We start from the raw sequence: 12,708 nt of genomic DNA, 5'->3' as shown, positions 1-12,708 counted from the left end.
AATGTTTTTATCTGTGCTCTTAAAATTTTTGTGATGCTATTTATGTTCCCAGGAAAAAAATAAGCAGTTGGTTGAGGTAAGCCAAAATGCTGGCAGGGAATGAATTAGAGAAAGGTAGGAGGATAGTATGTAAGAGGACATTTGCTTGCAGTGGGAGGAAGCAAAGTGGTATTTATTCTGGACCAGACTTGGGGGTTAAAATTTGTAATACCATAGTTAATAAGTCTCATTAAAAAATGGAATCATGTCATATATGTTAGTCTACTTGCTTTTTCACATAATATCTCTAGGACATGTTTCCAGGGTCAGTGCATATATTATCTAACTCTTTTACTGTAATAGTATATGTTATACCATAATCTATTTAACATTCTCCAAATGATCAACATTTAGTTTTTCCAGTTGTTTTCCTTTTACAAACTACCTAGCACTAACATTCTTCTGTGCATATTTTTTTTTTTCTCTTTTGAGACGGAGTCTCACTCTGTCGCCCAGGCTGGAGTGCAATGGCGTGGTCTCGGCTCACTGAAACCTCCGCCTGGCCAGTTCAAGCGATTCTCCTGCCTCAGCCTCCTGAGTATCTGGGATTACAGGCGTGTGCCACCGTGCCCAGCTGATTTTTGTATTTTTAGTAGAGATGGGGTTTCACCATGAGCCTGTGCATGGTTTTACACATACTTACTATTACTGCTGTTGGATAGAGTCCTAGAGGTGGTATTGCTAGGTTAAAGAGTATGTGCCTGGGCCCCTGTAGTACATACTGTTTGTCATATACTTTTTCCCTCTGTTCCATGCATATTGGCCTTCTTTCTATTCCTTGAATGTTCTGACCTGGTCCCAGCTCAGGGCTTTTGTTTTTTTGCCTGTCTGGAATGTTTGTCTAGCTCATTATGGCTGCCCTTTTTTCAGCTCAGTGTTCAACTTGCATATTTATTTAGAGATGGCTTCCTGGACACTGATAAAATATAGCACCCCTTCTAGTTTGTTCCCCTCATATCATCAAGTTTTATTTCCTTTTTAACATCCTTGTCACTCTCTGAAATGATACTTGTTTTCTTGCTTATTTTCTGTCTTCTCACATTAAGATATAATGGCAGAAACCTTGTTGGTCTTTTTCATTGCCATGTTTCCAGAATCTAGAATAGTACTTGGTAAAGATTGGCAATTCAGTAAATACTTGTTAAGTAAATGAATAAAGATAACCAAATTACTTTTCCAAAATGATATACCAGTGACTTGGGAGACTGGATTAGTTCTGGTGGGAATGGTTTGGTTCCCAAGAGAGCAGGTGGTTGTAAAGCAAGGATGCCCTTTGTGTTTGGCCTCTTTGCACTGTCTGCTTCCCCTTTGATCTTCTGCCATGTTAAGACACAGCAGGAAAGCCCTTACCAGAAGCCAAGCAGATGACAGTGCCATGCCCCTTGAAATTCCCAGCCTGCATACCTGTGAGCTAAATAAACTCTTTTTCTTTATGAGCTACCCACCCTCAGGTATTTTGTTATAGCAACACTGAATAAATTAAGATGGCATTATTCTCAATTTTGGGCAAAATATTTAGCTAGACTTTAACAGGTGACCTGGCAGGGTGGAAAGAAGACTTTGATTCTAGTTCTAGCCCTGCCAGCAATAAGCGTGGTAATCTAGGTGAAGACATTGCCTCAGATTTCCAGATTTTTTATTTGTAAAATGAAATAATTATTGTCCCTGAATGCCAGATGATATTAGCCTGTGTTTTCATTGGTCTGTGGTGAAATGACTCCCCATTTGTGTGGGTATAAAATTGCTAGCTGTCTTTTCTTGGGTAGGACTGTTCATTCTGAAATTATGCCATGCCTGTTTTTTACTGGCACATTTACTATTTTATGGGCCTGTGTACTATAAACTGAAATCCTCTGAGCAAGGAGGTTTTAAATGCCTCATTTAAAATTTTCTGATTGTTTAATAAGAAATATAGCATGCATAATTATTAAATGTAATTATTAAATGAGCCTTTGAGAAGAAAAATAGGGTAAAAACCAAAAAAATATTAACTTGCTAGGCATCTTATATCTATCGTGGCTTGTGAAAATACATCCCATGAGATGTTTTTGAAATGTTATATAGTAATGTGATCTAAGTGTCAGAGAATTATTAGTCTACAGTTTTCTTAAATTTGTTTCAGACTGATAGATATGACCAAATTTTTTAAGTGTGATTTATGAGGATTAAGAAGATTTCATATCTCAGGAGTGGAAATTTATGCATACTTACCTAGGTCTAGATAGCATAAGCTCTGGTTTCCCTCAGCTACTTAACTACAGATGTGAAATCATTGTATGAATATATTAAATAAAATTTAGGTTGTACCCTCTGTTACTTCCTATTAAATTTTTTTATTGGCTCATCTGGTAAAATATAAACACTGTGCAATTTTTCTGACATTGAATATGTAGAAAAAAATTATAAAACTGAGTTTTCATTGATCTATGGTTGACTTAAAATTAAAGATGCTGTTATTTTAGTGATATAAGTGGCAAATGTGAAATTTAGAGAATCTTATCGAGGCAGTGTTTACTTTTAATGCCTCTCAACTCATTGCTTTCTACCTATACTTCACTCTCTTATTATCTCCTCATTCTTGGGATCTATGTCAGAGTCCCACATGGGCACTAAGTAAATTAGAAAAAGGAGAGATGGCAAAATAATCAGCTGACTTCTTTGAAAACAAACAGAAGCTACAGCACTAGTATTCATGTCAATCTGTAAACACCTCCATTGTCACTTAAGCAAAGCGTTATGTCGCCTCCTTCTTCCTTTGATACACACACTCCTTTTACCTTGCACCTAATGATGTTGGTGGATGAGAGCAAACAGAGAATGAGAAGACAAGATGTAGGAGACTGGTCTCTCTTTAAATGTTCCACAAAATCACTGGCAGTATATTCTCATATTCTAGACTCTTGTTTTGAAGAAGGAGCAGTAATTGATTTCAAATGCCTCTGCTTGCTCTAAGGACATACGTGAAAAGAAAAAGAAGATAATAATTTTAGTTTTCTTGGAGAGGTTATTTTGTTTTAAAAGGGCTACAAATTATCTGGTACCACTTTAACCCTGTTTTCCTGAACCCTACAAAATTCTAAAATAAGCAAAAATTAGTATTACACAATATGGATTGTATTATAGCATATTAACCTCACAGAGACCAGTTTATGATACAATACTGTTACATTCTATGTGCCTTTACATAATTTGCATTAATAAATATAGTATATTTATGCCATTTTACAAGACTTAGACAAGTCCGTATGCATAGTGAATAAAGCTTTTGAGGATTTTGAAGACCTGGATTTTTAGTCCCAAAGTTTGGGAAAACCTACTGAATATACTCTGTTGGCTGTCCTAGACATTTTGCATTATTATTTCTTTACACCAGTCTGAATAGGGTTGGTGGTATTCTCATCTTTACACATAATTAAATTAAGGTCTCAAAAGATTAATAAATTGCCTACTGGCACAAGCAAGAGAGTCAGGATTTGAACTCAGGTCTTGTGGCCTTGGTGTTGTAGTTAAAATCATAACATATATAAAAGCATAGAATAGTAGTTATTCTGATAGCTTGGCTATTTATCTAAAACAAGGATTTTCTTTACTACTTACTATTTCTAATTTGTAGTTGGTAAGGAGATACAACATAGTAACTAACATATACAACGTTATAATCCATGATAAAATACAAACTATTAAGTTTATGTTTTATAAATATCTTCTGCAGGAAAATGGATTTTTTGTCTTTTTACTATGAACAAGCTTAGTTTGAAGTCTTAGTTCTGAATTTATAAATCACAATTTGTTATTCAAATTACATTTAGAAACATTTAAGTGAAAGTTTGTAGAATCAATACATAATTAACTGCTTTAAGTAAATAGTTTATATAGGCCTACTCTCAATTTTATACTGTAATGGAGAGCAGCATTGAGACAGATAATCCTCAAAATAATTTTGACATGTAAAATGATGTGTTGTTGATAGCTAGGTTATGTGTTCTTAAGTGGTTAGCCATAGCCAGGCATGCAGCGGGCCTGATGACTCAGTAAGAATGAGACCTCAGGAGAATAGAACTGTGGCAGGGTCAGAATTGTCTTGTATGCTGATGTGGTCCCTCCCTGCATCAGTGGTTGTTCAGAATTTTTAGCCTTATAAGATAGTAAAATATAGTTCAACTTGGTTTCTTAATTTATTTCATGAGATCTTTTTCTTTTTTTAGATGTGTTTAGGATTACAATGAAAAATGACTTCAACAGAGAAATAACAAATGTCTTATACATTTAGCAAAGAAAATTCACTAAGTAAGCTATGTGCAGAGTCAGTGGCATATATTTGTTGAATTTCATTAGATGCAGAGCATTAAATACATGCCTAGTAAAGAACAAGATACTATTACATTAATAAAAGAGTGGATGGGTATACAGTAAGCCCAAATATATGCTAGCATTGTCACAGGCTTGTCTTTAGTTGGAGGATGATCTGTGTTGGGAAACCTTTTCAGAAGAAATTACTCTTGAGCTGAGATTTATGCCCTGTTTTCTGTGTAATCCCAGAATTACTAGTGAAATGGGTTGGTAAATAGGGTAATTTTTTTTCCTCCTGAATTTGGTGGATCTTTTAGAGTTGAATAGACAGCACTTTCTGCAACAGATGGGAATTTAGACAGGAAGGACACTTTGGTTGTGCTTAGTTTCTTCTACCATCCGTGGCATGGAAATAATTAGGTATTATAATGATTTAAAGGACTTAAGTTCAGTCTTTTTGGTTCTTTTCTTCTCTATTCATAAGATTCTTATTATGTACGATAAAGCATTGATTGCAAGTACTTCTTTAACCATACATGATGATGTATTTTCGTGAAAGTAGACCTGTAAAAATCTAGCCCATTCAGCTGGGCTCAGGGGCTCATGCCTGTAATCCCAGCACTTTAGGAGGCTGAGGCAGAAGGATCACTTGAGATCAGGAGTTCAAGACCAGCCTAAGCAACATAGCAAGACCCCATCTCTACAGAAAATTAAAAAAAATTAGCTGGACATGCCACTGTAGTCCCACTCAGGAGACTGAGGTGGGAGGATCGCTTGAGCCCAGGAGGTCGAGGCTACAGTGAGCTGTGATTGTGCCACTGCACTCCAGCCTGAGTGACAGAGCAAGACCCTGTCTCAAAAATAAAATAAATCTGACTCATTAAATTGATTTTTAAATACTTGGAAAAAATCTTTTATTTTGAAATAATTTCAGACTTACAGAGAAATTAAAAAAAATGATTTCTTATGTACTTTCACCCAGGTTCCCCTACTATATGCATAATTGTTTTATTGAACCATTTGAAAATAAGTTGAAAACATAATAACCCTTTACCCCTGGGGCATTATAAGTGAAAGACATAATTTGCCCCTAAAAGGGCATATATCTGTAATGTACTTTCAAATACTTGTGTTATGGGCTGAATTGTATCTCCCCAAAATTCGTACATTGAAGTCCTACCCCCCAGTACCTAAGAATGTGACTGTATTTGGAGACAGGGTTTTTAAAGAGGTAATTAAGGTTAAATGAGGTCATTAGGGTGGAGCCTAATCCAATATGACTGGTGTCCTTAAGGAAGAGGAGGAGATTAGGAGACACACACACACAAGGAAGACCATGTGAAGACAATGGAAGAAGATGACCCGCTACAAGCTAGTAAGAGAAGTCTTAGAGGAAACCAACTCTGTTGACATCTAGATCTCAGATTTCTAGCCTCCAGAATTGTAAGCAAGTAAATTTCTGATGGTTAAACTACCTAGTCTATGATACTTTGTTATAGCAGCCCTAGAAAACTAATACACCTTGTATAGGATAGCATAAGAAAAACTTTTTAACATAGTACATGAGAGTGTCTTAAAGATGAGTCCCACACATATACTAAAACAATCTGGACTAGTGTTAGAAGTTTGAACCTGTTTACCTTTTCTCTGTTTGGGGAAAAAAAAATCTGGAGTCAGGGGTGAGAGTGGGGCATGATAGGTAGCTCAGTAAGAATGTTATTCTGTTGCTTAGCAGCAGACTAGAAAACCAGGAGTGTTTTTTAAAAGTTGGAGTTATAAATGGAACACCTGCATCCAGTTTTGATTGCCTCACTTCAAGAATGATAGAGCATAAATTGAAAGAATCTGAAGAAGTGAAAAAACTGATTGTAGGTATTGTGGGGGACTAGTATATGACAGTAACCCATAAGTATGGTTCAGCATCTGTTTACTTGGCCTACTCAGCTGTGTCGACAGTTTCAAGGACCCCTCTGCTTTTATCTTCATGAACTAGAAGACAGCAAAAGAAGTTGATCTTTACTTCTGTAGAATATTAACACTCTCCTATTTTTTTCTTTCTGTGCCAGTTTATTTGGCAGAGCATATATATAAGTAAAATTGCACACCACCCTGACTGTTGGTGAAAGTGGCTGGGCTTTCTACAAAAGATGTATTAACTGTCTTTTGAAAGAGTGTGATTTAATTTAGTGCTATGAATTTGTTTTCTGACATGTGTATATGGTAGTCTCCTTACTGCATTCTTATTTGATTTAAACAATACATTATTGTATTTTGGTAAGTAGTGCAGGGATGGCCTTTCTTTTAAAAGAGCCATTGCAACTAACGAAGTCAGACTATAAGACCAAACTGATTGGCAAATGAAGAGGGTGGCTTCTCACTTACAGAGCCAGTGCTGGTAATTAAGACCAGGGTGAGAAATTAAAATAGAAAGAACCGGCTTCGGTCACCTAAATTAACTAATGCAGGATGGTGTTAGTTGTTGTCTAAAATGCAGTCTGTTTAAAACAGAAATGTTAATACAGCTAGATAATATATAAAACAAAGATATTAGTAATTACTTCGTTCTTAAACACAATCAAGAATCAATAGTTTTAATAGCTGATAATAAGTTTAATTATCACAGATAAAACTAACAAACTTTCTTAGAGTCCTTGGTATGTGTCTCTAGGCTATATTTCTGTACCCTGATTGGCCTTGTAGAACTTTCAATGGGAATAGGCGACTTGGTGGGGTGAGTGTGTGTGCCCTGAATGAATGGATTGTAGTCCAGTTACAGTCAAGAAGCCTAACTTGTGAGTGCAGTGATGGGGGAGATAATCTTTTAATGGGGGCAGACTCCTTATCAAACACAACTATGACAGTGACCAATAAGCCAGGTATAAGAAATCTACCTGGAAAGGACACCATTCATTAGAGACGGCTGATTAACCCATCCTCTCACTGTTGGCATGTCCTGAGGAAAGCCAAATTAAAGTTATAGGACTGTAATATGTAAACTGCCATGTCTTTAAAATTTTTTTTTTTTTTTTTTTTTTTTTGTAGAGATAGGGTCTCACTGTGTTTCTCAGGCTGGTCTCAACCTCCTGGGCTCAGGTGATCCTCCTGCCTCAGCCTCCAAGTGCTTGGATTATATGCATGAGCCACCACATCCAGCCCCATGTCTTTTTGACTGCAAATCTCTGCATCCATTGTAGGTTGTTATGCAAGTTGATAAGTCGACTGATCAGTTGATCAGTTGAGTACCTGTGAGGAAAGATGTATTCGACTATATTCTTGTAGGAAAGATCCAATACAGTGATAAAAATAGGCTTCAAAATGGGACTGCAGGGCAAGGCAAAGGTGTATGAACATTTAATCTTAGATTTTGTTTCATCACACACAAGGATTTTAAGAATTTGACAAATTATCTGAACCTTAAACTGAAACTTGTATGTTAGAGCTAAAATTCTGAGTCTGTGGTCTAGGGTAGCTATTAAACATCTACAGTTAGGTTTAGAGAACTTTCTTCTTTTTCCTCAAAGGCAGTGTAAGGAACTTTATTAATTTTTATGATTTATGATATTTAGCCTTTTCTTTTTAGAGATCTGTCAGAATTCTAACTCCCCACCACAATGTTGATCTTAAAGTTGTGAAAGACAGTATTATTTTCAAGTTGTGATTATGTATCAGTGTATAATCTATACCATATTGTGTATTTGAACTGTATAAAAGAATAACTTCTAGTAGATGGTTCATAGCAAATCTGGATAAAGTAATTGAATTTAAATATTCTAAAATGGTGATTATTTCTACATATGTTTAGTTTCAAGTACTTTAAATAGTTCTTAAAATACTTCAACTTTTTTTTTGTTGTTTTTTTTGTTTTTGAGACGGAGTCTCGCTGTGATGCCCAGGCTGTAGTGCAGTGGAGCGATCTTGGCTCACTGCAACCTCCGCCTCCCTAGTTCAAGTGATTCTCCTGCTCCAGCCTCCCGAGTAGCTGGGACTACAGGCATGTGCCACCATGCCCAGCTGATTTTTATATTTTTAGTGGGGATGGGGTTTCACCATATTTGCCAGGCTGGTCTCGAACTCCTGACCTCAAGTGATCTGCCGACCTCAGCCTCCCAAAGTGCTGGGATTACAGGCATGAGTCACTGTACCTGGCTTTCAACTTTTATTCTATATTCTTCTTCACCAAGTTTATTGAAATTGGAAGAGTGGAGCAAAAAAAAATTTAATTAGAGAAAGATTTACACTTATACATGTATTTTACACTCCAGTAATTGAGTGGTTGTGTTCTTAGGATTTCTTTGGAGATATTTGTTATGCAAATTTATGAATTTTCATTTAGTGAATATACTTTTATAAAATTTCACCACCTTAAACTGAGATAGTGCTCTGATGTGTTTGAAATGTAGTATAATCAATGAAAGTACATTTGTTTCTGATCATATTATATAACTAATCTATATTTTAGCTAGTCTTTGTCTGTAATGTGTACACTTGTTACCTGTCCCTTATTAATATGCTTTCTAGGAATCATGTTTTAGAATGGAGAATACTAATTTGGAATCCTACTGTCCTATATTGAGTGTTATAATTAAGGGTTACATTCTTTATTAAAGATAACCAACAATTCTTAATACTGAGCAAAAAACGTCATAAACTAGTTGTAACAGCTAAAAACTTACATTAATGTAAAATAGCAAACATATTACTGCATACATTGATTATACAAGGTCTCAGTATATTATAAAATGTACAGGTATGCATAAATATAATTCTAAGCTATAAATCTGGACTATCTAAAAGTTATATGTGAGCATAATAAACATTGGTTATTTTTATTAAGTGGTTTTGCTTAGCACTTTAGAAGTCTAGAGGGTGGGAAGTTATGAAGTTTATGGATAACGTTTCTTAAAAAGCTGTCAATGAAAATTTGAATTCATGCCTTTTATCTATAATAAATTTCTTCATAACAAGTAAAGGCATTAATAATAATTCTTTATAACTGAATGGCACTTCATGTCTGCATACACCAAACTTCCACATCTGTTATCCATCATTTCAATAACTAAAACTGTTTTTGAAATTGAAATCATTGTTTTTTTTTTGAGACAGGGTGTCACTCTGTCATGCAGGCTAGAGTGCAGTGGTGTGATCTCAGCCCACTGCAACCTCTGCCTGCCAGGTTCAAGTGATCCTTCCAGCTTAACCTCCAAAGTATCTGGGACTATAGGCACGCACCACTGTGCCAGGCTAATTTTTGTATTTTTTGTAGAGATGGGGTTTTGCCATGTTCCCAGGCTGGTCTCAAACTCCTGAGCTCAAGTGATCTGCCCACCTCAGCCTCCCAAAGTGAAATCATTTTCTTAGCAATAGTCATTGTAGTCATTGTAGTAGTCTGAGTATTTGGAGGCTTCACTAAAGGACACTAGGGGGAATAAACTTGCTAAACAAACAAGAAGGCAGTTGTGAAAGTAGGGGGAAACAGTCTTCCTCCTGTTATAATCATTGGAGTATGGTGTTTATGGACTAATTCCTTTACAGTCCTTTTCTGAGTTGTATAGGAAGGTCCGGAACCCTGATGCTATAAGCGTGCTTTACAGTTGTTTTTGCCTAATTGCATTAATAAAAACTGTTCACGTTGAACTTGTCTCTTGCTTTTCTCTCCAGTTATAACTTGTTATAATATTTTGCTGTTTACTTCTTTACCTTTGGCATTTCACAATGGCTGAGTGTCATGTAACCCACTTGAATATTTAATTATGTGTTTACTCTTCCAGTTTGGTCCCAGGTTAAGAAGCGTATGCTTCTTATGTGTGGGGAGTTGTTGAATTTATTACTTGAAGTTATTCATTGGGTTTTGAAGCTGCTGAACAGGGTTAATAGGTAGATTTTAGGTGGAATGTAAAATAAATCTTTGTTTATGAACATGTATGCTACTGCTAGATGACAGCATGCACCTAGAGTATGTTTTGGTAATTCTGTAGAAGAAATTATCATGGACCCAGTCACTCCTTAGTGAATGCCTTGCCATAGTTGTTTAAGTAAGGTTGCCCTTTGTTTGAAAATTACAAACTCATTTGAAAATGAATCTGCTGCCTTGCACTATTAAAGCTGCTATTTTAATTATATTTTAGTTTTATAGAACTACTCTTGTACTTCTATTGAATGAGTTTTTGAGACCTAACCAGCAGAATGTGTAGACTTGGGGACCTGAAAGATACTTTATGTCTTAAATAAGAGGTTCATAGAATTTTTCACTTTTCATTTCCGAATAAATAAAATACTGTGCCATTTTCACAGTACACCTAATAACATAGCTTTGATCCATCCATTTGTGTGTTCTAGATATGTAGCAGTGCTGCATATACTCATTATAGTAGAATTGTTTTGTTCTCCTAAGTAGAGATTGGCAAACTTTTTCTGTGAAGGGCTAGGTAGTAAATACTTTAGACCTTGTAGGCCCTATGGGCTCTATCACACCTACTCAATCCTGCTGTTGTAGTGTGAAAACAGTCACAGACAATACATTAATGAGTGGGTATGTCTGTGTTCCAATAAAACTTTATTTACAAAAACAGGCAATAGGCTGGATTTGGCCTGTGGACAGTAGTTTGCCAACTCCTGCTCCAAACTATTGAGTTGGTGGTCTCTACAAAATCAGGTCCTTTTGTATCTGGAAATGAAGAGTTAATTTCTCCATAGTTTATTCTCTTTGCTTTGACATCAGTAACAACATTTTAATTCTGAATACTAATGGCATGGAGAAATAATATTTTAAAGATATTTTAGGAGGAAACGGGTTAACTGGATTTAAAGACATTATAAACTGATTCCATAGGCATGTTCTCTAAACCTGGGCACTCCCAGAGTCTCTGGCTTTTGCTGATGAGCTTTGCTGGAGAAAGCCATGAAACTGTGTTAATTTGTGCTTACTCACCTCAGTGCTACCTGTCAGCCCTTTGATTTGTCTCTGTTTGACCTCTTGTTAATTCCTCACAGTATCTCTTTCAAGGTCATCGTTGTTCTTTCCATTACCATCACCTCCATCTCGCAATATCTTGGTCTCAGCATTTGATCTCACATCTCTTATTCAGCAAAGATCAGTTATATCATTCAACATAAATCTCTTTTGTTCTATGTTAATTCCTTTTCAAGCCGAGGATTTTAAAAATGATAGTTTTAATATTAAATGATTTTTTTAATTCCCAGTTTAATGTACAGACTGATATGTTACTGTAAAATATTTGCTGTGAATTCCTTTTCTATGACTTGAAATTCTCCTGGAGAAAATAATGCATCTACCATTTCACAAATGTTTTCTAGACATATATAATTAGACTTTAGTTCAAAAGTGAGTTAGAAGGATATGCTGTTAGGTCTGTGCCTTAAAGTTACAATCTTTAAGATACACAATAAGCAAAAGTTGTGATTTCTCTGAAGAACAGTCCAGACAGGTTAATATAGTATTCTTGACAATAAATATTTTTTCTTACCATTATCTTACTTTGTTTGTTTGTTTCTTTTGCAGACAGGTTCTTGCTCATTCGCTTAGGCTGGAGTACAGTGGCATGATCACAGCTCATTGCAGCCTTGACCTCCTGGTCTCAAGTAATCTTCCCACCTCAGCCTCCCAAGTAGCTGGGACCGCAGACATGTGCCACTATGCCTGGCTAATTTTTTTTATTTTTATTTATTTATATTTTTTGTAGAGATGAGGTCACACCATGTTGCCCAGGCTGGTTTTGAAATCCTGGGCTCAAGCTATCCTCCCTCCTTGGCCTCCCAGAGTGTTTAGGATTATAGGCGTGAGCCACCACACCTGGCCTTACTCTTACTTTTAATTCAAAGAACTGATTGTATGGGGAATTTATCTCAAACTGTATCATGAGAATGTTATTGTCCCAGTCTGGGGATAATCAGCTAGGTGACAGTGTTCCACCCCACCCAGGAGTTTGGATGGAAGTCTTAGAGAAAGAAGAGATTTTGTTCTGGGCAGATATATCAAAAAGTATATAGTGACCTGGCATTGGCCATGCCTCCTGGTCAGAACTGAGCTAAGCCTTCTACTGGTCCTGCAGTATCCACAGTGCCACTGCAGAGCAGGACCTCTATACCTTCAGCAGAAGTCCTGGTTCTAGAAGGGAGCAATGTGCAAGACCCTTAGACAAGGAGGAATAAAAAAAGATGGGGTCAGGAGATGGCAGTTCAAAGAAATAAGTGAAAGTACCTTGTGAAAAAGAACTAGAAATTTTGAAACATAAATAGACTAAAACAAGAACACATAGTTGTGAAAAAAACTGATTGGAAATCTAGCAAACAAAGTATAGTTATTAGGAAATAATCAATAGATGTGATAAATTCTAAATTGGACACAGGATTGCTAAATTA

The 12,708-nt window shown here is 36.1% G+C and overlaps 1 protein-coding gene across 2 annotated transcripts in view; it reads left to right on the top strand.

Annotated features, from left to right (window-relative positions):
- Positions 1-12,708, top strand: part of FBXL4 (F-box and leucine rich repeat protein 4) — a 72,160-nt gene that overhangs the window by 46,963 nt on the left and 12,489 nt on the right. The window lies entirely within an intron of this gene.

Source organism: Pongo pygmaeus, chromosome 5, assembly GCF_028885625.2.
Source record: "Pongo pygmaeus isolate AG05252 chromosome 5, NHGRI_mPonPyg2-v2.0_pri, whole genome shotgun sequence".
Taxonomy (NCBI): domain Eukaryota; kingdom Metazoa; phylum Chordata; class Mammalia; order Primates; family Hominidae; genus Pongo; species Pongo pygmaeus.
This window is presented reverse-complemented; position numbering and strand designations above follow the sequence as displayed.